The sequence below is a fragment of the Gopherus evgoodei genome, unplaced genomic scaffold (genome assembly GCF_007399415.2).
Source record: "Gopherus evgoodei ecotype Sinaloan lineage unplaced genomic scaffold, rGopEvg1_v1.p scaffold_46_arrow_ctg1, whole genome shotgun sequence".
NCBI lineage: Eukaryota > Metazoa > Chordata > Testudines > Testudinidae > Gopherus > Gopherus evgoodei.
In genome coordinates, this window is record NW_022060067.1 from 1,094,578 (window position 1) to 1,121,810 (window position 27,233).

A 27,233-nucleotide genomic window follows, 5' to 3' on the forward strand; every position below is an offset into this window, starting at 1 on the left:
CTCTGACTACCTACGCCCAGTGCCACACCACCCAGAGACCCCCACAAACCCTCGTGCCCAGTGCCCTCCCAGACCACTTCCCCACCCACTCAGAACCCCCCAACAGATTCTCTTACTGCCCAGTCACCCCCTAGCTGAAGACCCCCAACAGCCTTTCCACAACTGAGCCCCCCCACAGATCCCCTCACTGCCCCACCACCACAACTGCACAGTGCCCCGCACAGACACCCCACACTTCCCAGTGCCCCAACACACACAGATCTCCCCACGCCCCCACTGCCCAGCATCCCCCCAGACCCACTAGAGACCTACCCTCCCACATGCAGTGGTGAGCTGAAGCCAGTTCCCACAGCTCCAAGAACCGGTTGCTAAAATCAGACCTCCGTGGAGAACCGGTTGTTAAAGGGCCAGGAGGTGGGCAAAGAACTCCAGTCCGCAGGCTGGACCCAGGACCGGCACTAGTGTTTTCAGCGCCCTAGGCGCACGGCCATTTTGCCATCCCGCGCGCTGATCCGCGGCTCCACTGGAGCTGCCGCAGGCGTGCCTGAGAGAGGTCCATTGGAGCCTCGGGAGCAGCGGACTGTCCGCAGGAATGTCTGCTGCAGGTCCACCGGAGCCGCCTGCCACCCCACCCCCGGCAAAATGCCGCCCCCCCAATAATCCTGGCGCCCTAGACGATTGCCTAGGCCACCTAAATGGAAGCGCCGGCCCTGGCTGGACCATCCTGTTGCTCCCAGGATTCCCAGCTGGGGAGGCTGAGGCTCCCATGGCCCTTGCCCCGTTTCCCCCCACTGCAGCGTGTTCAGCCACCGACATCAGCTTGGCAGCTCAGCTGAGCTTGAGAGTGTTGTCCTGCGGCCGCTTTTTGAGAGGCCTGGCAAGGTGGCGGGGGTGTGTGTGTCCTGCTGCAAGCTCCAGGGCTGGCCAGAGGAGAAGGGAGGGGGCAAGCGGGGCAACTGGCCCGGGCCCTGGAGGGGCCCCCAGCCCCACCAGTGTGTCTCCCCCAGCCCCAGCTCCCCACCCTTAAATCAGAACTTTTTATAGTGAACTGGTTGTTAAGATTTTGGCAGCTCATCACTGGCCACACCCTAACCCCCAGCCACAATAGCCAGCCCTGATGGGAGGTGACTGTGTCTGCCAGGCTGAGCTGGCAGCGCAGCCAGAGCTGGTCCTGGGGCAGGAAAACTCCGGCCCCTTGGGAGTGGTGCAATCAGCCAGGCTGGAGCACAACCTACCCAGGCCAAGCTCCCTCAGGACCCAGTTCAGCCTCTCCCCACCCCCTACTGTCCCCTGTGACTGGCCGAGACTGACCCAGCCTCTGCACCAGTCCCAGGTGGCTCTTCCCCCGGGGAGGCAGGTGGGGCCCCACAGGTCCCAGGCAGTGGAGACAGCTCAGAGCTGGAGCATTGCTGGGGAGCAGGGCAGATCCCTGAGACATGACTCCCGAGATCCCACCCACACCCATTGGCCCCGTGGCCACCAGCCTTGCCAAGCGCTCGAGTGCGCGCACGCACGCACACACACACACGCACACACACGCACACACTTCTCTCTCCCTGCTTTACTATCACTAGTTATGTTACTACAGGATGAAATGTAAACATCCCATAAAATAGCTAGTTCCACACTGTTCTTCAGACCTCAGATCACTGAAATGCAGCTTGGCATTTGAGATACTGTATGACTGTAGTACAGTTTGCGACATCACAGAAACCTTCCTCTCTCCAAGTTTACACCTCACCACACCCTTTAGCAATAACGTAACCATTAAACAGGTTCTGAATCAGTCATCTTTCTTCCCAATTTAGTTTTAACAAAAATGCTGCAACATAAGTAGCTATGGGAGATGACAGTGCAACTACTAGGTATCAATGGGGGAAAAGTGTGCGAGTAATGTCCTGGATATACTGGCATGGCTGGCTTTAGGCCAGTTCAACCAATTCCCCTGAATCAGGCCCTGCCCCGGTTCGGTGTACCAGCAAGAGCGAGTGTGCTGTACTGGGGTGGCCCGGCTTCCCCAGGGGGCAATTTAAAGGGGCTTGGGGCTTCCAGCAGGAGCTGGAGCCAGCCCTGCATCCCCTGCCCTATCTCCAGCCAACCCCTGCCTGAAGCCAGCCAGTCCTGCACTCCTCTGTCTCCAGCCCTGCCAACCCATGCCTCAGCCCCCTGTGGCCCCGCCTGAAGCCAGCCAGCCCACCCCACCCCACACATACCTATCTCCAGCCATCCCCACACCCCTTGCCCTGCCTGCAGCCAGACCCTTCCTCCAGTGAGACTCTGCCCTGCCTCCAGCCAGCCCCATGTCCACTGCTGCCCTGCTGTTCCCAGGGTAGTAACCCTGCACAACTGCTTCAATGAGGGGGGCGTGGAGCAGCTGGGACCCACACCTGTGTACACCCTAGGGTAACCAGACAGCAAGTATGAGAAATCGGGATGGGGTGGAGGGTAATGGGATCCTATATAAGAAAAAGATCAGAAAATCGGGACTGTCCCTATAAAATCAGGACATCTGGTCACCCTAGCACACCCCCAGGGAGTGGTGGGGACCCACACATGTGAAACAGAGCTCATTTCTAGTTCAGACCCATCTGTTTAAAAAAGAACTTTAGGTAAGGTTAACATAAATCTCTATTTTCCCAGATATGTCAGGCTTTTTGGGTCTTAAATCGCCATCCAGGAAAATACGGACGTATGGTAACCTTATTGATACAAAAAATACATACTGTGGCACATCCCTTAAATCAGAACTTGTTATAGGGAACCGGTTGCTAAGAAATGAATGGCTTTTTTTTACACTTTTTTTTTTTTAGTCATCCCTGCCGGAGCCCCACCAAAAATGTTCAAATTGGGCCCTGCACTTCCTAAAGCCAGCCCTGAACACCGCCCTAGTGTGGGGGTGAGAGCGCCTCCGGGATCCTGACATCCCAGCACTTTACACACCTTCCTGGAGTCTCTCAACCCCTCTTTTACACAGTTCATTATTATACCTTGTCTTACAAACACCAAACACCGTTACATGTGCACAAAGATAAATAATTCCCCTCCCCCCGATATATACAGAGTTGTGCTTCTGCATATAGTATCTATCTGGGATGAACACTGAGCTCCCAGCTCTTCAGGAATCAGTAAAGAGTCAGCTTCCAAGCCACATGTTGAATCCTATTGTAAACAATATGGGTGACGCATGAGGCATTCTGAAGCAAGAGATAACTGGTAAAGTTTAAAGAAGATGCAGAAAAAAAGCTTTTCTTATCTTTTGTTTCTGTTGGATTTATTGTATTATGTATAGTAAGTGTTTAATATAAAAATTTGGTAGTAGGGTATACAATGTTATAAGAAGAGATTATGCTATTACCATTATCCAGTCAATTTGAACAGTACTATTTTGAATTAGTGATAATTCACAGAGAGAGAAAGAAGAAAGCTGAATTTAGAGAACAATTATTAACCAGATTCTTGGTTATTCACCAGCCACTTTGTTCCTGTCCACGGCACAAAGCACCATAAACCCAGTATAGTCTGGACAAGAGAATATTCACCTCAAATTGGCATCTGCTACACTCCCTGCCTGTGTCCGCCATTCCCAGTCACCACTAATCAGGATATAGCTGAGTGACAAGGTGGCATGGCTGAAACATTTATCAGGCAATTGAAAACCAGTATAGAGTACAATAGTCCTGAGAACATCACTTAATTCTGAGCACTGTGTTTGCAACGTGATGCAGGATGGGCCTGTTGCCATGGCACCATTGGCACCATTGTAAACTCAGTACTGACCTCAAGCCCCCACCCATGGCAAAACGCCCTTGGACCTTTTCTGGATCCCACCAAAAAATATTAAAATCTGCTGCCCCAGTGCTACTTTCTTTCTACAGGAGACATGATGCAGTGAAATAATTTCCCTACATTCCATCAAACTCTGCATCACACATTTTCAGTATTTAAAAGACTCTCTCATAACTATTTGTCTATGTGAAGTCTCACAACAGTTCACAAATTTTAGAATTGCCTTTTGCTGCATTTATCTTGCCTGTGAACTCAGCTCTTACAGTCCTATTTTCACACGTCATTGCTTGTGTGTAGAAACTGATTCACAAATATTCAGTAAGTTTATTATATGATGTCATCTTAGAACCTTCCCAAGTGCAAAAATCTTCTGCAACAATGAAGGCTTGGGCTGATGACCAGTGGCTGAAGAACTTTTGGATGGTCCACATTTCTGCATCTTTGTGCAAAACTCACCAAAATAAAAGCTGCACTGACAGTGGAGAAGAAAAAATAATTGTACTACGGGGATCTGCAACACCAGATTATTATTGGTCAATCACTGCTCTCTCTCCTAAACTAAGATGGAATGGATTTCTTTAATGTAAGTAGTCACAACATATGGTTAAATATTTTATGATCAATATCCTGTTAAGAACTCAGCAGTCACAGATAATACCTGTCTTCTTTGGTAACTAAGGCACAGTATCCTGTCTGTTCCCCCAAACCAAAAGTGATCAGACAAAAAACTTGCATGGAGCAGTCAATGGAGGTGTGAGATATACCTACAACCCTGGTGACAAGCTTGAGGCAACTCCTCTACCCTCATTCACACCCACTTTAGCAGTTAGACAAATTCTAGTGTTGAAACTCTGATTGATATCTGATTGATATCCAAAATACTGAAGCAGACACATTTCATTGTCAGTCCCCTGAAGGAACATCACCCATAGTAAGAAGTGATCAGCTCCTATTATCTAGCCTAAAGAAATTCCTGCAGTCATCGGTTTACCCATAAACAAATCTACTGTTCTCCCTTCAACCAATTCAACCTATTGCATATTTTCTCTACAAAACCATTTGCTCACTCTTAAGTAAGAATTCTTATGCATGCATAGACCCAAATTCTGCCTGAGTTAGAATTAGAGAATAGAATCATAGAATATCAGGGTTGGAAGGGACCTCACAAGGTATCTAGTCCAACCCCCTGCTCACAGCAGGACCAATCCCCAACTAAATCATCCCAGCCAGGGCTTTGTCAAGCCTTATCTTGAAAACCTCTAAGGATGGAGATTCCACCACTTCCTTAGGTAACCACATCTATTCCTGACAGATTCAAGACTGTGAGCTAAGATCATCAGTGAAGACTCAGGAGTTCAAGCTTCCTGGAGTGGGTGACATTCCTCATTTTCTCTCTCTCTTTCCTTTTCTAACTCAGGTATTAAACTGTAAAAATGTAACTTACTTTATTTAGGCTCTCCTTGTGATGTAAAGATGGAGATAGGGACATGCTACATCTGGGACAAATAAAGGTGTCAGCTTGAAAGTGCTGTTTGACTCATTCCATTGGGCACACAATGAGTATATTGATTGAGTTACACAACCACCCCCCTCCAGAAGATTAGAATTATCAGGGAGAAAACCCAGACAAGTAACCCAATAAATGAGCATACCCCAAGTAATGGGCAAATCTGGTAAAAGCACAGAAATACTAAAGGTATTCCTGGCTAACTGCCTGAATAATAAAGAATCTTTACAATAACTATATAATCATTTCTTAAATGGTTTGCATGCCTGTAATCCTGGTGACTTCTTTATTGCTCCTAATTTCTATATTGTTTATCTGTGTGGTGTCTGTTTTTTTTTTTATTTTCTTAGGCTGATATATAAGTAATTTTGCTGTGTGTAAAACAATTTAGATGATGGGATCTAATTTCTTAGATAATCAAGTAACATTATGTTAGGATTGGTTAGTTTAATTACATTAAAACGATTGATTAAAGACATTGCTGAGAATGAGGTGATACTGATATGTGTATGTTATAGGGGTTTCTCTATTTCAGATTCTTCAGATTTCCAGACAACTATTTTCTCCAAAAAAGTTGCACCAAGCAAAAAATTACCTCAATACACATAATGGCAAGTAAGTAGAATTTTTCCATGTGTTCCCATGGCGGGGAGGGCTAGCTCAGTGTTTTGAGCATTGGCCTGCTAAAGCCAGGGTTGTGAGCCTAATCCTTATGGGGACCATTTATGGATCATGGCCAAAAAAAAAAAAAAAAAAAAAAAAAAAAAAGCAAGGCCAAAAAAAACTGTCAGGGACAGTACTTGGTCCTGATAGTGAAGGCAGGGGACTGGACTCAAGACCTAGTTCTGTGACATAAGTATATCCCCATATATTATTAAAATTAAATATTTTTTAAAAACCCATTATCTTCAAGCAACTTTGCTTCTTTTTTTAATTGACATTTTTTGCTGTTACATTTACTGTCCTGAGTCACTATGTCTATACATTGTTACAATCTTGTACTGATCTCCTTAGCTCTGATAACATTCACTCTTCATTGAGCAAATACAGCCAAAAATTGCAAGCCACAAATATTTCAGAATTATGCGCATGCCTGCAATTTATTTATGTCTGTCATGTCACTGGCCTATGAATGATGTATTGTTTCTTTAGGTTTACCCTGCTTATGGGTTTGCAATGTACATCGCTTACCTTCTAACTCAACTTTGAGTCTTATTTGCATTGATATGCCATGTTTGCACTTAAGTAACTGTTTTCTCTTGTAAACAATTCTCAGGGAAATCTTTTGAAGAAAAAATTGCAAATGTTTTAGCATACATAAGGAGTAGCACATATCCTGAAGGAATGAATAAAGTAGGCAGACTGAACCTGCGTCGATTTGCTGTCAACTTTTCATTGGAAGGTAAGGATTCTTTGTTTTAAGATAGCACTGACACATAACACAGGAAACTTCAGCCTGTAAATGATGGTCATGATGTCCCAACACTGGGAGTATTTGGAGTGTTAACCTTACCTTCAATGGGACTGGAATTTGGATCTCTATTTTTATAAAAATGTTCCAGAAAATCTGTCTATGCCAGTGGTGCAACAAAAGGAGTGTGCTGTGCAGTTGCGTGAGAAATGAGTCTAAAATTTATTTAAAAAAAAACTGATGACTTTGTTTCATTCCTTAATTATGTTATCCGGTCTGCTGCAAGCACCGCCACCAATCACTATATGTTCAATGAGGAAAAACTTCTAACTATACACCAGGGCCGCCCAGAGGATTCTGGGGCCTGTGGTCTCTGGTGGCAGGGGGGCCCTGCTTCAGCAGTAATTCAGCTGTGTCCCTCTGCCCTGGAGGAAGGACGCCCCCAATGGCGAAGACCAAGAGTGGAAGAAGCTCTGGGGGCCTGGGCCCCTCGAGAGTTTTCAAGGGCACAAGGATCAAGTGAAGGACCCCACTTCAGGGGCCCTGAAAAACTCTCGTGGGGGCACATGTGAGGCCCAGGGCAAATTGCCCCACTTGCCCCCCCCTCTGGGCAGCCTTGCTATACAATGAAATTTCCCCCTTGTACTCAAGGCATTATGAACCAGACTGTATATAGATGTCTTTGATAGGCATATGCCTTTTAATTAATTAATGGTTTTGCCAATAACCACTTATAGCTTAAGTTAAATACTTTTCCCACACCCCAGCCCTGGCAGAAGCCACAAGGCAGCAGGGGAAGCCCCTATGCCTGACCCCCTCTCCAGGAGATGTGCCTGGTGAGGCAGGAGACTCCACAGCACCCTGCTCCTAGTCCCCTAAAGAACCACAGGATCCAAAACTCCACCACGGCCCTGGGACGGGAGGAGCTCTCACTCCCTGGTATGGCCGTGACACAGGGACAGGGCTTCTCCAGTCCTGGTGCTGTGTGGGACAGCAGGGTGGGTGGGAAATAAGCCAAGGAGTTGTGGGGCCAGCAAAATGGTGGGGAGCCCAGGTGGAACATGGCTGCAATCCTGGGGAAGAGGACGAAAGGGATAAGGCCATAGGTGGTGTAGCCAATGGACAGGGTGGGTAGGGGCCCAACAATTGCTCTGTCCCAGGGCCCAGACAAACTTTAATCATCCTCTGTGCTCCATCTTCTATGATCAACAGAGGGGAGATTGTTCCATTCAGCAAAAGGAAGAAAGGTTGTTGTTGTACATACCATGAAAGAAGCCCTGCAACTCTTTAAAAGGTATCATGACAGTCCAGCGGGTGGACATCTAGGAATATTCAAAACCAGGAATGCGCTGACATCAAAATGCTATTGGCCAGGGATGACAAAAGACATTGCCAATTGGGTATGTAAAGTAATGAAACAAAATCCTGATGAATGGTGTTTACAATTGAAATAGAAGTACAAAATGAATGAAAGAAATATAAAAGTATATTTGGTGTGCAAATGTGAACTCTGTTCCCTTGTGATACTATTTCCATAACGAAATGTTCATGTCATCATATTGTTCCATCAAAAACAGGTTGCACAGTGTCTGACTTGCCAGAAAGAGGGAAAGCAATCAAATCTGGATACCACCTCGAAAAGCATAGAGGTGAATTTTTGAATCAGACACGTTATGGTTTATCATTATCCATGGTTATTTCTGCAATACAATGAGGCTTTGATTTTGAAACAAGTCCAATGCATGTAAGTGGCACAGCATAGTGCAGCAATTACCTCTAATACGCCTTCGCACTGGCTGGGGGTATTTCTTGTGCTTTACTCTGGTATTGTTCTCAATCACTCATTCCTGCACTTCTTTTTGTTTGTTTATTCTTTCTTTCTTTTTCTTCTGCGTTTAAAAGTGGGCTTTCATTTGGATTCTATGGCTGTTAAATCATAAAGCACTGCCACATCGGAAGTGTAACGTCAGCCATGTATGGTCTGGAACCAGTGGCCAATTCTTACCGGTACACTGGACCAGCCCACTTTCACCTATGGTAAGTATGAGGTTTATTCTAAATATCAGTGTTGTTAGTTTGCAGAAACATATTTGCAGCACAAAGACATCAGTACGGTGGAAACAACACAGAAGGCTAATACTGCGTTTAGAAGACATATAGCAATTCTTCTAATGAAGGAGTCAGGTAATTACTTTCTACTATGTATTGTGGACTCATTAGGCACATGTGAGGATAACATGAAGAGTGGAATTCTGTCACATAACAGACAGCTATCTTAATAACCCTAAAGTGGGATATCTCAAGGTTTGGTTCTGAAATGGTGACTATGAATCAATAATATCTTTAAGCACAAAAATTTGAATGGGGTGAATGATTACTATTGATCGACCAGTTAAATGAAATTTGAATTTTTAGATACAGGTGCAGTAAAGTTAAAATTTGAAAAAAAATTCCAAAAAAAGGAAAAGATATGTGTGTTCAAACCATTGACTGGATTACAATATTGACAATTAATACATCAAGATTAGCATTTTCAGTGTTGGTCGTAACATATTCATCATATCGTAATGCTATATTTATTTTTAAGAAAGCGTGGAGGACTACTGCATATACTGCAACCTTATCGACTGTGAAAAAGAAAGTGAGGATTGCACGATGGTAAGAAACTTAGAATTACATGAGAAATATATGCCATAAACTGCGTAAGGATCGTGATCCTTGTAAAAATTACACAACATTAAACATTTTCTTCATGCCGATAGTTATATATTAGGTAATGTTCACATGTGGAAGGAATAGGATGAGTCAATGCAAAGTATGTATAACATAACTTATGTGATTTAATTTCTTAATTCTTACTTATCAAAGGTCCAGTGTGATTCTTGCAAGAGGTGGGCACACATACCATGCATTACAGAAGGAAACAATCAATAAAACCTGATATATGAGAAGAAAGAGTACAACTGCAAGACATGTGCATAGTTCACTTGATTAACAAAAAGAAAAAAGGCAATAAAGAAAACCCATTGTTTAACTGCCTCTTGTTCAAAACATAATGCAACCCAAAGAAATATATTTCTATGTATACATCAGATTATAATAAATGTTCTTGATGTTAAATAAATTATTCTCTGTATTTCTGTCCATATATATAATGCAAACTATAAAATTTTAAAAGTAATTTTAAAAAATGAAAGTGGTGTCATCATAGGAGTGCTCCATACCCCAAAACCTAACCTACCTTTACATGTATTCATACACAAGAAAGCGAAAGAGCGTGCCTTGATCACCCGATAGGTCAATTTGGCACATTAGCCAGGAAGAAGAAGATCCTGAGTGTTTTCGACCACAGACTCCATCCCTCTCGATTTGCAACCATCCCCGGACCAGTGACAGGTGCATAGGCAGCCATGTCATTGGAACTAAGCAAGGAGGAAGCCAGTGGAAACAATGAAAGGGGCCACTCTGGTTATCACCTTGGGGTCAGGGTTGTGCCCTGTACCCCCAAACCTTACTTCCCTTTACACGTATTCACACACAAAAAAGCGAAAGAGCGTGCCTCGATCACCCAATAGGTCAATTTGGCATATTAGCCAGGAGGAAGGAGATCGTGAGTGTTTTCGACCACAAACTCCATCTCTCCCGATTTGCAACCATCCCCGGACCAGTGACAGGTGCATAGGCAGCCATGTCATTGGAACTAAGCAAGGAGGAAGCCAGTGGAAACAATGAAAGGGGCCACTCTGGTTATCACCTTGGGGTCAGGGGTGGGCCCTCTACCCCCAAACCTTACTTCCCTTTACACGTATTCAGACACAGAAAAGCGAAAGAGCATGCCTCGATCACCCAATAGGTCAATCTGGCACATTAGCCAGGAAGAAGCAGATCCTGAATGTTTTCGACCACAGACTCCATCCTTCCCAATTTGCAACCATCCCTGGACCAGTGACAGGGATGCCATGTCATTGGAACTTAGCAAGGAGGAAGCCAGTGGAAACAATGAGAGGGGCCACTCTGGTTATCACCTTGGGGTTAGGGGTGTGCCCTCTACCCCCAAACCTTATTTCCCTTTACACGTATTCAGACACAGAAATGCGAAAGAGCGTGCCTCGGTCATCCAATAGGTCAATTTGGCCCATTAGCTAGGAAGAAGCAGATCCTGAGTGTTTTCGACCACAAACTCCATCCCTCCAGATTTGCAACCTCATGGACCAGGCGGCAGCAATTCCTGAGCAGGAGCACAGATGGTTTCCTTATGTGGCAGAAACTGAAGCTAGTTGGAAAACGGGAGGGTTGCTCAAAGTGACGTTACACCGCCAGTGGGTGTGGGGTCGCTGGGGGAAGAGGGGGATGGGCGGGCCGGGAGAGGAGCAGGGGCCAATGGTAAGAGGCAGGGTGCAGGGAATTGTCCGGGGCCCCACTCCCCACTAGGGGTGGCCCTGCCCCATGCAGTGGGGGCCGACTGAGGGGTATGGCTGGTCCCCTGGGCTGGGGCTGCTGTGTACGCAACACGCAGGTGCCTAGGGCACCCTGAAATTTGGGGCAATTTGGTGCCCTGAATTTCATGGTGCCCTACGCAGCTGCGTATGCTGTGTATGCCTAAGGACGGTCCTGCATGGCTCCAAATATCATGGCCAGCTAGCAAATCAAAATGCATGTAGTTCATCCATATAGAAAGTGGCATTTAATTAGGCAAATAAAACTTTTCAAAATCTCTAATGCCTCCCTGTAGGAAGACACTTAAGCATATGCCTTTAAGTATGGGAGTAGTCCATTTACTTCATGGGACTACTCATGTGCTTAAGTACCTGCCTGGATCAGGGCGACAGAAAGTCCTTACTTTGTATAAATTGCAATGTCTGATGCCCTACAGATATGTTTTCCTGAGACCATGTTTTACAACCTTTTATGAAATATGTTTTCTATCTTTAAAAAAAAAATCAAGTGGTACAGAATCTACTTTTAGTTAATTCCCTGTCAAGAAAGTTGATTGGTTTCAATAGAGTTAATGCAGCTTTGCACCAGTGTTAGTGGGATCAGAATCTAACCCAATAACTTTAAAGTTTGAGTCATCATTTCCATAAAAATATGACATCTTTTCATCCTCCTCTCATTCCTCAAATAATACAAATCAGCCAGGAACAAATTAGGTGTGTCATGCTAGGCATGTGTTTTCATCCATTACTATAGACCAGGGGTAGGCAAACTTTTTGGCCCGAGGGCCACATCTGGAAATAGAAATTGTATGGCGAGCCATGAATACTCACAAAATTGGGGTTGGGGTGCGGTAGGGGCTGCGGGCTCCAGGGTGGGTCCAGAAATGAGGTGTTCAGGGTGTGGAAGGGGGCTCTGGGCTTGGGCAGGGGAGTTGGGTGCAGGGCAGGTGTGCGGACTCTGGGGTGGAATAGAGGAGTTCGGAAGGCAGGAGGGGAATCAGGCAGGGTCGGCTTTAGGCCAATTCCACCAATTCCCCCAAATCGGGCCCTGCGCCTAAGAGGGCCCCGCGCCCAGTGAGAATCTCTTCCCTGGCTAGAGGCGCCTTTTTAATTTTTACTCACCTGGCGGTGCTCCAGATGTTCGGCGGCATCTGGTGCTCCAGATGTTCGGCGGCATTTAGGTGGTGGGTCCTTTGCTTGCTCTGGGTCTTCGGTGGCACTTAGGTGGCGGGTCCTTCAGTGCCGCCGAAGACCTGGAGCGAGTGAAGGACCCACCGCTGAAGTGCCGCCGAAGACTCGGAGCACCGCCCAGTCAATACAAGCCCCATGTGTTGTTGGGTTTTTTTTGTTATCCCTGCCGGGGCCCCGTCAAAACTGTTCGAATTGGGCCCCACGCTTCCTAAAGCTGGCCCTGGAATCAGGGCAGGGGTTTGTGGTGTGGGAAGGGGTACAGACTTTGGCTAGGGGTGTGCACTCTGGAGTGGGGCTGGGGATGAGGGTTGTGGGGTGCAGGAAGGTGCTCCAGGCTGAGATTGAGGGGTTCAGAGGGCAGGAGGGAGATCTCGGCTGGGGCAGAGGGTTGGGGGTGGGAAGAGGCTCAAGGGTGCAGGCTCTGGGCGGCACTTACCTCAAGCAGCTCCTGGAAGCAGCGGCCATGCCCCCGCCCCAGCTCCTATGCGGAGCTGTGGCCAGGCGGCTGTGCATGTTGCCCCATCCTCAAGTGCTGCCCCTGCAGCTCCCATTGGCTGCAGTTCCTGGCCAATGGGAGCTGCGGGGGCAGCGTTTGGGGCAGGGGCAGCATCCAGAGTGGAACCCCCTGGCTGCCCATACACATAGGAGCCAGAGTGGGGCCAAGCTGCTGCTTCCTGGAGCCACGTGGAGCAGCCCCCGATCCTGATCCCCAGCTGGAGTGCCAGAGCGGGGCAAGCCCCAGACCCCAGTGGGAGCTCGAGGACCGGATTAAAATGGCTGGCTGGCCGAATCTGGCCCTCGGGCAGTAGTTTGTCCACCCTGTTATAGACAACGGGGGAAATTTTGTCCTTAGTTACACTGCTGTAAATCCATGGAAGTCAGTGTGGCTATATCAGCGCATAACTTAGAGCAGAATGTAACACAAAGCATGTATATGTTCAATCTCTTCTCCATCTGGCCCTTCCCTCAATTAATACTGAAAAATTTATGAATATATTGATCACAAACTTTAAATGTTTTGTTCTATTATATATTTAATTTCAGTTTACTATGAGAGTAGTCCTTTAGTGTGGAACAGTACTTTATATTAATGATAAATGTGTTTTAAAAAAACAACATACACTCTCTGTTTGAAACTTTTCTGCAGAGAAAAGCACATATTCTTAGCATTTACTTCTTCTATCCCCTGGAATAAATCAGAGGTAACTCCACTGAAGTCAAGGGAATTACACTGATACAAAAGGAGAATCAGGCTCTAATTACTATATTTTTTTTAAAAAAAGGTTTCATCATTTAAAATCAAAGAAGCTATTCTGTCTGTAGATTTATGGAAGTAAGAGGACAATCTAAACTACCTGTAATCACTGTTGGCCAATGCTAATGCATTTTTGTATACAGACGAGTCTCATCTTCTGCGTATTTAACATGCGCAAATTCAGCTTTGTGTGGTTGGCAAAAAAAAACAAACAAAAAAAAAGAAAAATAACAATTTAAATACGTTGTTCTAGTGCGAGCGATTCCGCCCTCCATTACACTCAATGTACTTGTGACTATACGTGTTTTTCGCTTTACGCGCTGACAGCGGAACATAACCCCAGCATAAGATGAGACTTGCCTGTAATTTTCATAGTACTTTATGTTATTTGGAGGCACAGGACTGTGTAACTGAAATAATACTCTGACAAAGAATACTTTTGGTACTTTTATATGCATTTTGTATTCCCCTGCTCCTCTAACGCTAAGTATTAAAATGAAAACATTCACTTCTTTCTTAATACTTTGAAAAATAAATGTGGACGTACAATGAAAATTTTCTCACTTACAGAATAGTTTCAGCAATAACAAGAGGTGTTTCCTTGATGATAGTTTGGCCCAGGCCACTGGTAGGGCTCATGCTATGGTTGACACTGACCACGAGAAGGGCGTAGCTGAAGTCGACATATCTTAGATTGAAAAACCATCACTTACTTTGGGTCCTCGTGGTGCAGGATCGATGGCCGCAGCTTCCCCATCGACTTTGCTTCCGCCTCTCGCCAAGCTGGAGTTCAGCAGCTGATGGGAGTGTGATCAGGAATCGATTTATCATGTCTACACTACATGCGATAAATCGATCACCAATACATATATTGTTACCCACAGTTCAGGAAGGTAGTGTAGACGTATGCTCCCACTTCTATTGACTGCACAGCCCTACTCCTTTGCTTGTTAGTACAGTAGAGAGTATCCCCGCCTGTCATACAATAGACTGGGGTTCAATTGCCTGACGGGGAGGGTGATCCCTTTTGAAGGGGGGACAAAGAAATCCCCGGCCTGCCCACCACATGCCCTTGCATTCTCCTTCTACAGCCACTTCCCTTCGCACCCCGCACTCATGACTTTCACCTCCAGAGAGATAATTACCTGGCAAGGACATGCTCGCCCTAGCGAAAGCCTCTCCCTGGCCTTCCGTCACTGGGCCCAGCTTCGGGGCCTGCACGTGGGGGCACGTTTCAGAGTGGCAAAGAGAAATAGGCTGGCCAGGGGCATGAGGACAATGGGTAAGACAGACGGGGAGGAGGAAGACAGGCATAGGATTGGCTTCCTGTCTTTTTCCCTTTGCTCAGGATTTTACCTGTGACTGTAATGTGGAGACTTGAGAAATATCTGTGGCCACCGGCGAGGTAGGGGTGCCGCCCCGAGAGCGCAGAGCTGAGTGTTTTCCACTGGGCTGTTGCTGACACCAGTGCTAGCACCTGGCCGTGATCGTATAGTGGTCAGTACTCTGCGCCATGGCCACAGCAACTTTGGTTCAAATCTGGGTCACGGCATTGCTTTTTGGTGGGGGAGGGGCTATCCTGCAGCACGCCTCGTGGCTCAGCCTGGTTGCGTCCATTTGCCAAGAGAGTCATGGGCAGGTCCTTAGTTTCTGCTTGGTAAAGGAAAGTCAGTGGGGTCCATCCGTCTGAAAAAGAGTCCCAGGCCTTCTTGCTGGGCGCCAGGCTCCAGAAGCAGCGCATTGCCTCCTGGAAAGGGCTGTGTTTCGAATGTCCGTCCAGTGCGCGTTGAAGGGAAGGATCTGCGTGCCTGGGAAGCTGCGTCCCTCCAGAGGCACTTGAAAAGCCAAAGGGTCCGTGGGTGAGTTTATGATGAGGTGAGTCTGAAGTGTGGACGTGGGAGGGTGTCAAGAGGAGGTTTTGAGAGGAAAAAGGTGTTGCTGAGCTGGTAGGTGAGGGCAAGGTCCCTGTGTCTGTCGACGAGGTAGGTGGCCGCCCTGGGAATTTCATGACACTTTAGAGAGACTGGAGAGGTTTGCGTGGTGCCAAACATCCAGTCCTTCCCCTGGCAGATTAAAGATGGGGTAGATAGGGAAGAGCACTGGCCGAGGTCAGCATAGGTGGCCAGACAGGAAGTCTGATATATTGGGATGTGGGTGAAGGGTCAGGGCCAGCACTACCATTTAGGCAGCCTAGGCAATCGCCTAGGGTGCCAGAATACTTGGTGGGTGCCGTTTTGCCAGAGGGGGCAGCAGGCAGCTCCGGTGAAGCTGCCGCAGTGGTGCCTGCGGAGGGTTTGGTGCTCCACGGTTCCAGTGGAGCTGCTGCAGTTGTGCCTGCGCATGGTCGGTTGCTCGCGTGGCTCCGGTGGACCGCCCAGAGGCACCACTGCAGCAGCTGCACTGGAGCAGCGGGACCAGCACGTGGAGCAGCGAAATTGCCGTCCGCCTAGGGCGCTCAAACCCCTAGCGCGGTGTGTGGAGGGTAATAGGAGCTATACAACAAAAAGACCCTACATTCTGTACTGTCCCTAGAAAATTGGGTGATCTGGTCACTGTAGCCTGGCATGAGCAGGACAGGGCAAGGCAGTACGCGCTGAAGGGGAGCTGAGCAGGGGAAGGTGTGTGCGGAGGTGACACATCAGGAGCTGGGCACTGAAGCAGGGTAAGCAGATTTCTTTATTTCGGGGATCAGACGCGCCTCACTGGCCCTGCCCCGGCAGATATAGCCCCGCACCCTACTCCCATTGGCCGAGGGTAAAGTTCCCACGTGGTCTGTAGGCGCAGAAGTAGTAGCAGGAGTTCTCGCCAGATCTCATTGGTTTCCTTCCCACCAATGACCTGTCCCCCAGCTTGGTCACTTCCTCCCCACCATTCGAAAGCTGGTTCCAGCGCAGAGAGAGATGGATGGATGGGGGGGCGGTGCTCCGCTGTGATTGGCTCCCCTTTCCTCCCCTCGCTCCAATTGGCCGATGTACCACCGGTGGGTGGGGTCAATATGCCGGATTGGCTGTATATCAGAATGGGAGTGTGGCTTAAGGTCGCGTGTTCCGGAGTATCTGCCCATTCCCGACCGGTTTTGGGGTTTGGTGCCAGGCAATGATGGCGGTGCGGTGCACTGGGCACGGTGAGGGACGGAGTCTGCGTGACATGCCGCAGGGGCTCCCTGAGGGCAAGAGCTGCGAGATCCACCAGATCGTGCTGTGAGGTGCAGGCCTGGCTGTCTGAGGTTGTCTGAGGGCCAGAAGAAGGAGTGATGGAAAGATTTCTTTCAGGTCGTGGTCCCCATTGAATATGGATTGTAATTGTTTGATGATAACGTGTCATCAACAGGCCAATTCACCTTGAATGGTCCCTTGAAATATGTGTTAACTGTTTACATTAAACCATCTGTTCCAATTTGTATTTAGCTGTAACACTCTGAGTACATTTCCCAGACCTGAAGAAGAGTTCTGTGTAAGCTCAAAAGCTTCTCTCTCACCAACAGAAGTTGAGAAATAAAAGATCTTACCTCATTCACCTTGTCTCTCTAATATCCTGGGACCAACATGGTGACAACACCACTGCATAAATCAGTGTTGTGTTATTCTTGATGTTGTTGAGAGGCTTATTTAAGAGGAAGGTTTTGCAATGTTTCCTAAAGACAATCAGACTCTGGATAATGAGGCCAAATTTTGATCCCATTGAAGTAACTGGAATTTAGCCACTCACTTCACAGGAATCATGATTTGGTCAGTGGCCAATGCACACAAGGATCCAAGTGTGGATCCAGGCAGCTTGGAGAAAATGAATGCAACAGAGATATGAGGGTGAGATTCCCATCTCAGCTCAATCAGAGCAGGAAGATCTGGTTGACCTTGTAAACTGGAGTAATAGTAATAGGATGAAATTTAATAGTGAAAAGTGCAAGGTCATGCACTTAGGGATTAATAATAAGAATTTTAGATATACATTGCGGACACAACAGTTGGAAGCAACAGAGGAGGAGAAGGACCTTGGGGTATTGGTTGATCACAGGATGACTATGACCAAAGACACAGGACTAAGTTCAGTAATAACAAACTCTGGTGCAAGTTATTTGTCAGGGGTCATTTTGTTATAGTATTGGTGTGAATGGGAAAATGCCATCACATGCACCGATCTGGTATTCCATATGCCATCCAGTGTAAATTTAGTCACATCCAAACTAAGAAGTTGGCCTGTTATTAGTATAAGTACACTATCTTTGTGCATGGTTATGTACACTGCATATATGACTGAAAAAGGCAGAGTCTGAAGTTAGATTGACAGAGAGAGAGGACCATTCTTTGTCATAACACACAACCTAATTGTGTCATAATGATAGATTTCTATTTGATTGTGAATTGTTAGCTAGCTAGCTAATGATAGATAGATAATGAATAGTTTATGCATATTATTGAGACTCATTTCCTATCCAAGACTATGCCTAGATCATGATTTTCTTATAAAAAATAATAATTAAACATTATTTACCAAAGAATTTCTCTCACAATACCTTACTCCACAGCTCATCTACAAACAGTTCATCCTAAATACTTGGTGTTTGAACTTCATGCTGTTTCAACTGGATACATTTTTAACATGCTTTGTTTCCCTTCCCTGAGTGGATCAGTTCATAGTATCATAGAAAATCAGGGTTGGAAGGGACCTCAGGAGGTCATTTAGTCCAACTCCCTGCTCAAACCAGGACCAATCCCTAACTAAATCGTCCCAGCCAGGGCTTTGTCAAGCCTGACCTTAATAACCTCTGAGGAAGGAGATTCCACCACCTCCCTAGGTAACCCATTCCAGTGCTTCACCACCCTTCTAGTGAAAAAGTTTTTGCTAATATCCAACCTAAACCTCTCCCACCGCAACTTGAGACAATTATTCCTTGTTCTGTCATCAGGTACCACTGAGAACATTCTAGATCCATCCTCTTTGGACCCCCCTTTCAGGTAGTTGAAAGCAGCTATCAAATCCCCCCTCATTCTTCTCTTCTGCAGACTAAACAATCCCAATTCCTTCAGCCTTTCCTCGTAAGTCATGTGCTCCAGCCATCTACCAATGTGATATGTGCCATCATGTGCCAGCAATGCCCCTCTGCCATGTACATTGGCCAAACCTGACAGTCTATGCAAAGAATAAATGGACACAAATCTGACATCAGGAATCATAACATTCAAAAACCAGTAGGAGAACCCTTCAGCCTCTTTGGTCACTCAGTAACAGATTTAAAGGTGGCAATTTTGCAACAGAAAAGCTTCAAAAACAGACTCCGACAAGAAACTGCTGAACTTGAATTAATATTCAAACTAGATACCATCAACTATATTTAAATAAAGAGTGGGAATGGCAGAGCCATTACACACATTCAATCTATTTCCCTATGTTAAGTATCCTCACACCTTCTTCTCAAACTGTCTCAAATGGGCTCTTGATTATCACTACAATTTTTTTTCTCCAGTTGATAATAGCCCATCTTAATTAATTAGCCTTTTAGAGTGGGTAGGACAACTGCCACCTTTTCCTGTTCTCTGTATGTATCTAGTTAGTCTCTAAGGCCTGGGCTACACTAGCAGGGATGTTCGAAGTGAGATACACAACTTTAGCTATGCTATTCATGTAGCTGAAGTCAAAGTATCGTAGTTTGACTTACCTGGCCATTCTCACACCGGTAAGTCGACTTCCGCGGCTCCCCCACTGACTCCGCTTTCTCCTCCCATCAAGGTGGAGACAGGCGTTGATTCAGGGATCGATTTATCATGTCCAGACTTGATGCGATAAACCGATCCCCAAAACATCAAACTCTACCCACCAATCCGGAATGTATTATAGGCATACCCTAAGGTGCCACATGTACTCCTGTTCTTTTTGCAGATACAGACTAACACAGCTGCTACTCTGAAACTAATCATTTTTGTTGTCCTCTGCTGGACTCTTTACAAATCCTTTTTGTAGTGTGGGGCCAAAAACTGGGCACAGTACTCCAGATGAGGCCTCACCAATGCTGAACAGAGAGGAACAATCACATCTCTCAGTCTGCTGACAATGCTCCTACTTATATGGAAGAAACGTGTTATAAGTGGCAATGGAACCCAGGTCTCCATAGAAAGAACAGACTAAATGATTAGCAGAAAGACAGAGTCTTAGACCACTCTACCATCCTGACATTAACAATACTCTGCAGGTTCCTTAAAAAGGAAGGGACAAATCCTCAGCTAGTATAAATTATTATATCTCCATTGAAGTCAACAGACCTCTGAGAATTTACACAACCTGAGGATCTATTCAGAACACTCATGGTTGTGAATTCAAAACTCTCCTCCATTGAATATTCTGCACTAAGGCCCTGATCCAGAAAACCACTTCAGGGCATGCTTAACTTTAAAAACATGTGTAATCCCATTGAGAACTTGAAGTTAATCTCATGCTTAAGTGTTTTGTTGGATTAGGGATATGGCCAACTGATGTCAGACTTGCCACTGTTTCAGTTTCTCCCCTTTCCCAATTAAACAAACTGCTACAATTGGGGCATGTAAATTTATCTCTGCTTCTGGGGTCTGGTTATTGACATAAAATAAAAGTTTATCTCAAAGCCAGTCTCTCCAGGCTGCCTTCTCTAGACTCACCAGGCCATTACACTGCGCCTGGGCTCCTAATTCCCTTTGCGGGTTCTGTTCCTGCCCTGCAGTACAGGTCACTCCAGCAAATCCTCCCTTCTGGAGAGTTTCTTCTCAAGTCCTCTCTGACCCTGGGTCCCCTCTGGGACCCCTTCATGAGACTCCCTGTGCCCTGAAATTCTTCTAGTCTTTACCCTTTAATGAGAGCATTAGGTCCAGCTCTCCCTGCTCCTCAGGATCATTCCAGACTCTGGGCTTCTCCAGAGAGACTTCTGCTGAGTCTGTCCTACCCACTGGTCCCCCTTGATCTGATGGGTCAGGCTCCCTCCTGTGATTGCTGGTCACCTGACCCAGCCACAGCCCCAAAATCAAATCTATCAGCTGGGATTGAATAACAGGGCAAAAGTGTGGATGAACAGGGAAAGACAAACACTGACAAGGACTTGCTCTGAGAAAGGATATAGTGCCAGTGGCCACATCATCAGTGCTATGGGGTATTATCAGGAGGGGCTCCCTGTCAATAAATAACTACAGAGTCATTGGAGCAGGGGACTGTACCCTGGGTCTGCCACCTCCCAGGGGATTGCACTAACCACCAGGCTAGAGAGTCACTATGGTGCTTCTTTTCTCTCTGTCCCAGTGACGTCTTTATCTAAGATAGAACAAGTCAAATTGAGGGCACTCATCTCAGAATATCCTACAGCCCAATGGTTAGAGGGCTCACCTGAGAGATGGCAGATCCTCTTCAAGTCCCTTTTCCTCATCAGGCAGAAGAGGGATTTGAACGGAGGCTCTTCCACATACCAGCTGAGTATCCTAGCCACGGGTCTGACAGTTATGAGCTAGAGGCTCAGCCACACTGGAAAAAAATACCATATGTGCCCAACCCTTGGCTCACAAGCCAAGATGAATGCCTTCCACCAGCCTGGACTGAGGCACCTAGTACTGCAACAGGGGTAGGGCTTAGCACAAACCCTAAGGGGAGGCTAGCTCAGTAATTTGAGCATTTTTCCTGCTAAACCCAGGGTTCAATCCTTGAGGGGGCCGTTTATAGAGATCTGGGGCAAAAATTGGGGATTGGTCCTGCTTTGAGCAGGGGGTTGAACTGGATGACCTCCTGAGGTCCCTTCTAACCCTGAGATTCTATTATTCTTGTCGGCATCTCCCACTGCCTAGCTTAGGCATCTCCCTATCCAGCATGCTGGCTTGTGTGGATCCTATTGTTAGGCGCCTGTTTCTCTCCATTCATTGAATAGGGAGCCTGGGCTAGCTCAGGCTTTGTCAATGTCAGTGACTTTAGAACACTGAAGGGCCAGATTTTTAAAGGTATGTAGGTGCCTGGTGTGATTTTCAAGAACAGGAGTTTGGGGGTTTGAAAGTGTAGGGCTGCTCCCATCTCATCTGAGGCAGGGACCTTCTCACCTCTAGCTCACACACATCAATTTGCTCCCAGCTGGGTATCAATTAAAAGTTATTCCATTCGCTGGATATCTGACAGTCCATGGTAGCTGGGCATCTTTGAAAATTAAGCCCTTTTGAAAATGCCAGCTGAAGGCTTTGGGAAGCGGAAATTTACCCAGCCTCAAATTTTACAGTTGGCCTATCTTTTATCATTGGTCAAACAAAAACAACAGAAAGAATCAGGCCTGAGCTTTGGAGTGTTCAACGCCCGGCCTTGCATTCATTGCTGTGCGCATAGGGACCGTTCATCCCTCAAGTCCACTAGTGCCAATGTTGGCACAAGCATCTAAGCTGTATGAACTGGATTGGGGATTTGTGTACAGTTCATAAGAACGGTCAGGGCCGGTTTTAGCCAGTGCGGGGCCCGATTCATGGGGCATGTACTCTCCCTGTGGCACTTCGGATTTCTGTGCTCCAGCAGTGGAAGCAGGGCCGTAGGGCTCCAGCTGGGGGAGCGGGACAGCCACACTTGCCACTCTCGGGCCAGGGAACCAAGGCTGCGGTGATGCGGAGCTCCGGCCAGGGTAGCAGGGCCACGGGGAAGCAGGGCTCTAGCTAGAGAGTGAGGTTGCTGGCCTCTGGCTGGGGGCGCCAGACCGCCGGCTCCGTCTGGGGTAGCGAAGCTGCGGGACTTGCTGCGCTGCGGCAGGGGGGGTGGGACTGCGGAGCTCTGGCCAGGAGAGCGGGTTTGCGGGGCTCTGGCCTGGGTAGCGGGGCCGTGGGACCAGCTGCGCTGCAACCAGGGTAGTGGGACCGTGGAGTTGCAAGGCTCTGGCTGGGGTAGCGGGGCCACAGGATTGAGGGGCTCTGACCGGGGGAACAAGACCGTGGGGTTGCGGGGCTCTGGCCAGGGGAGCAGGGCCAAAAGGCAAAAGCTGACATTAACATTGTTTCAGTCTTTGTCAGGGGCGGCTCCCGGCCCCAGCACGCCAAGCCCCTGCTTGGGGCAGCAAGCCACGGGGGAGGGGGGCGCGTTGCTGGGAAGGTGGCAGGCAGGCTGTTTGCAATGGCTTGCCTGCGAGGGTCTGATGGTCCCGCGGCTCCGGTGGACCTCTTGCAGGCACGGCTTCGTGGAGTGGGCATGTTGTTGTGCTTGGGGCGGTGAAATGTATAGAGACGCCCCTGGTTCGTGTGTTACTTGACATTGTGTATTCATTGCCACCATAGAAGGGAAGGGCTCTGCATAGATGGGAATTTGCCTAGGCATCAGTAGAAAATGTTAAGTAAAATTTACATTAAAAATTAAACCTGGCGCTTTGTCATCTTGTGTCATCATTTTTATATCTTAGCTTTCAGCTATTTAAGTAAACTCTAAAACTTTCTTACTGACTGTTTACTATCTGACATTGTATCTCTCTAATCTCCTTCATAACCATCATGGACTTTTTTCCATTCTAATACTATCCCATAGTATCAGAGACAATGAGAAAAAATAGCAAATAAAGGTACATGACTATCTTTCTATCTCTATGGAGAATGATAGATATACCTGCATCTGTCTCGCATAGAGACATGTGATGTATTCCCCGATGGTCATACTGGGTCAGATCAATGGTCCATCTTGCCCAGTATCTTTTGTTTGTGTTAAACCTGCTGCCTATTAATTTCATTGGGTGACCGCTTGGTCCTTCAGTTATGTGAATGAGTAAATAACACTTCCCTACTCACTTTCTTCACACCATCCATGATTTTATAGACCTCTGTCATATCCTCCCTTTGTTGTCTCTTTTCTAAGTTGAATAGGCTCTTTTAAAATAGTCTTTTAAATCTCTCCTCATATGGAAGCTTTTCCATATCCCTAATCATTTTTGTTGCCTCTCTCTGTACTTTTTCTAACTCTAATATATCTTTTTTGAGATGGGGTGACCAGAACTGCATGTAGTATTCAAGGTGCAGGCGTACCATGGATTTATATAGAAGCATTATGATATTTTCTATCTTATTATCTATCCCTTTTCTAATAGTTCCTAACATTCTGTTAGCTTTTTTGACTGCCGCTGAACATTGAGCAGATGTTTTCAGAACAATATCTACAATGACTCCACTTTCTTGAGTGGTAACAACTAATGTAGACCCCATAATATTGTATGTATAGTTAGGATTATGTTTTCCAGTGTGCACTACTTTGCATTTATCAACACTAAATTTCATCTGCTGTTTTGTTGCCCAGACACCCAAGTTTGTGAGATCCCTTGGTAACTCCTTGCAGTCAGCTTTGGACTTAATTATCTTGAGTAAATATGTATCATCTGCAAACTTTGCCATGCCAGTGTTTGCCCCTTTTTCCAGATCATTTATGAATATGTTGAACAGCACTGGTCCCAGTACAGATCCTTGGGGGACCCGACTATTTATCACTTTCCAGTAGGAAAACTGACCATTTATTCCTACTCTTTGTTTACTATCTTTCAACCAGTTACTGATCCATGAGATGACTTTCCCTTTTATCCTATGACGGCTTATTTTGTTTAACAGCCTCTGGTGAGGGACCTTGTCAAGGCTTTCTGAAAGTCCAAGTACACAGTGTTGAGAGTATCACGCTTGTCCTCATGTTTGTTGACACCATCCAAGAATTATAATAGATTGGTGAGGCATGATTACTCTTTACAAAAGCCATGTTGGCTCTTCCTCCAACATATTGTATTCATCTATGTGCCTGATAATTCTATTCTTTACTGTAGTTTCAATCAATTTATTGGTATTGAAGTTATGCTTACTGGCCTGTAATTGCCATGACTGCCTCTGGAGACTTTTTAAAAAAATCAGTGTTACGTTAACTATCCTCTAGTCATCAGATCCAAAGACTGATTAAAGCGATAGGTTACATACCTCAGTTAATAATTCTGCAATTTAATATTTGAGTTCATTCAGAACTCTTGGGTGAATACTGTCTGGTCCTGATGACTTATTACTGTTTAATTTACCAGTTTGTTCCAAAACCTCCTCTATTGACACCACATTCTGGGACAATTCCTCAGATTTATCACCTAAAAGGAATGGTTCAGATGTGAGGATCTCCCTCACATTCTCTGAAGTGAAGACTGATGGAAAGAATTCATTTAGATTCTCTGAAATGGCGTTGTCTTCCTTGTGTGCTCCTTTAGCACCTCAATCATCCAGTTGGTTCACTGACTGTTTGACAGGCTTCCTGCTTCTGTTGTTGTTATTGTTATTATTATTATTAATTTATTATTTTACTGTTAATTTTTGTTTCTTTTGCAAGTTCTTCAAAATCTCAACTTAGGCAAAGCAGCAGAGCTCCTTAGCACTATGCCAATTTACACAAACTGGGGATCAGGTCCCACTGACTTCAATAAAATTACAGCAGATATATATTAATGTCATGAATCATTGCACCTGCTGCTTGATGAGCTGTTGTCTGAGGTAAGAAAAAAATGGAATTGCTGAGAAAGAAAGAAAGAAAGAAAGAAAGAAAGAAAGAAAGAAAGAAAGAAAGAAGTTGGGCCATTCATCCCAATAGAAGAGGAAGACTAGATACAAAAAATCTTAGCAACACTGAATTCCTCCAAGTTCTATCCTGAGGATTCAATGAATCAATCCTTACCCATTAAAAGTTACACTTCTAATTAATCTCAAAGGCAAAGAATTAAGGACGTGCAGAAGAGTTAGGAACTTGTGACTTCAAATATGGATTTGAAACTGTAATGGAACAGATCCCCAGCTGATGTCAATTGACATCGCTCCATTGGAGAGAGTGGGCCAGATCCCATCCTGTGTAACTCAGCATAACTCAACTGAGCACATGGAAACCACTGTGGACTAATACAATGATGGGTGCATGACAGATGGATAGACTAAACAATCCTGATGGGTGAGAACTGAAAGAATCACATGCTGAGACAAACTCCACAAAGACCAGCACAGTAAATTTTCTATCTCAATTACATATATTTGGGGGGATTAATATACAGGGGACATTTAAGAACATAAATGTGAAATTACTATCTGACTTGTTTTTCACTTTTAGTATCAATGTAATGAAATATCTACTGCTGGTCAGAATTTTTGGTTATCAAAAATTTCATCAGAACGTACATGGGGGTGTGAAGTTGGTGGTTGAGGGCTATGGCTGTGATGATGAGAAGGTTCCCCAGTGTGGCGCTAGACCAGGAGCTCTTAGTTCTACTCCTCGTGATTTCCCATATGTCCTTGAACACGGTCAGGATAGACAGGGTTTGGCTGCTTGGTTCAACTCTAACCCAGGGTTAAAAGAGGATAGTCTGTATAAAACACAGTCTGGGTGCTATCAACTTACTAGTTATTCAACTGTTACCTTCTTACAACTCTCACTTTGATAGAGAAATCACACAGATGCAATAGAATAAATGGACTTGAAATTAATGCTTTGTCAGAGAATATTAATTTTTCCCAATTTATTTAAAGTTTAAGGCAGGTTGGAAATTTCTAGCTGAATCTTTTATAATGGACATTGTTTTTTTTTAGCTAAACAACAACAAATCTCAGAATCTGTCTGCTTTTCTCAAACATATTGTGTAAAGAATCAGAAAACTCAAAAAACTCAAACTCACAAAACACACATTTTTTTATTTTGTGATTAAAAAAATCTAGTTTTCAGTATAAAGATTTCATTTGCCACAAATTTTTTTTTAAAAATTGATTTTGCTTTTTCAGTGAAAAGTCAACCTTTTCCTGAGAGGTAGAAAAAATCCTATCAGCAGTAGATAATTGATTAAATGGAGAGTAAAGTCTTAACGAGTTCATATTGTGATTCATATTTATAATCTGAATTTTCTCCTGTATGATTTCCCCTGTATATTGTTAATTGAAATAACAAACTTACTGTGCTGATCTTTGCTGATTTTATTTTTCCAAAATATGATGCATTCAGAAGTGTTCTATCCTGACATGGCCCTTGCCCATCCCTCCACAGGCAGCACATGATGTCCTGAGAAGGAAAATGTCTAACCAAATTACTGTGACCGAATTCCTTCTCCTGAGCTTCTCTGAGGCTTGAGAGCTGCAGATTTTACACTTTGTGGTGTTTCTAGGGATTTTCCTGCCAGCCCTGATGGGGAACCTCCTCATTATTGCAGCTGTGGCCCTGGACCACCATCTTCACACCCCCATGTACTTCTTCTTCATGAATTTGCCACGATAGACTTTGGATTCATCTCCGTCACTGTCCCCAAGTCCATGGCCAATTCCCTATTGAACACCAGATCGATTTCTTATTCTGAATGAGTTGTCCAGGTCTTTCTCTTCATTTTCTTCACTGCGGTTGACTTTGGTTTTCTCACCATCATGGCATACGACCGCTACATCATCATCTGCAAACCACTATACTATGAGTCTTTGATGAACAGGAGAGCTTGTATTGAAATGGTAGCCAGTGCTTGGATCAGTGGTATTTTCTGCCTCGCACTGCACACCGGGAACACATTTGCATTAACCTTCTGTGGAGGCAACATGATGGATTAATTCTTCTGTGAAATCCCACAGCTACTCAAGCTCACTTGCTCTGACTCATATCTCAATGAAGTTGGGGTTATTGCCTTTTTTGCATGTTTAACTATAAGCTGCTTTG

General features: G+C 45.7%; 2 long non-coding RNA genes across 4 annotated transcripts; both read left to right on the top strand.

The window, feature by feature from the left end:
- Positions 1 to 4,146: 4,146 nt before the first annotated feature.
- Positions 4,147 to 8,324, top strand: LOC115642849. 3 transcript variants are annotated; one of them, XR_003998255.1, is made up of 6 exons: positions 4,147 to 4,369; positions 5,099 to 5,159; positions 5,829 to 5,908; positions 6,570 to 6,695; positions 7,917 to 8,104; positions 8,282 to 8,319. It is a non-coding gene; the product is annotated as an uncharacterized LOC115642849 (long non-coding RNA). The 3 variants fall into 3 exon arrangements; XR_003998256.1 differs by having other exon boundaries at positions 5,812 to 5,908; positions 7,917 to 8,324; XR_003998254.1 differs by having other exon boundaries at positions 7,917 to 8,324.
- A 334-nt stretch (positions 8,325 to 8,658) lies between these two features.
- On the top strand, positions 8,659 to 9,660 carry LOC115642847. The gene is made up of 3 exons (XR_003998253.1): positions 8,659 to 8,888; positions 9,292 to 9,362; positions 9,573 to 9,660. It is a non-coding gene; the product is annotated as an uncharacterized LOC115642847 (long non-coding RNA).
- The last annotated feature ends 17,573 nt before the right edge of the window (positions 9,661 to 27,233 follow it).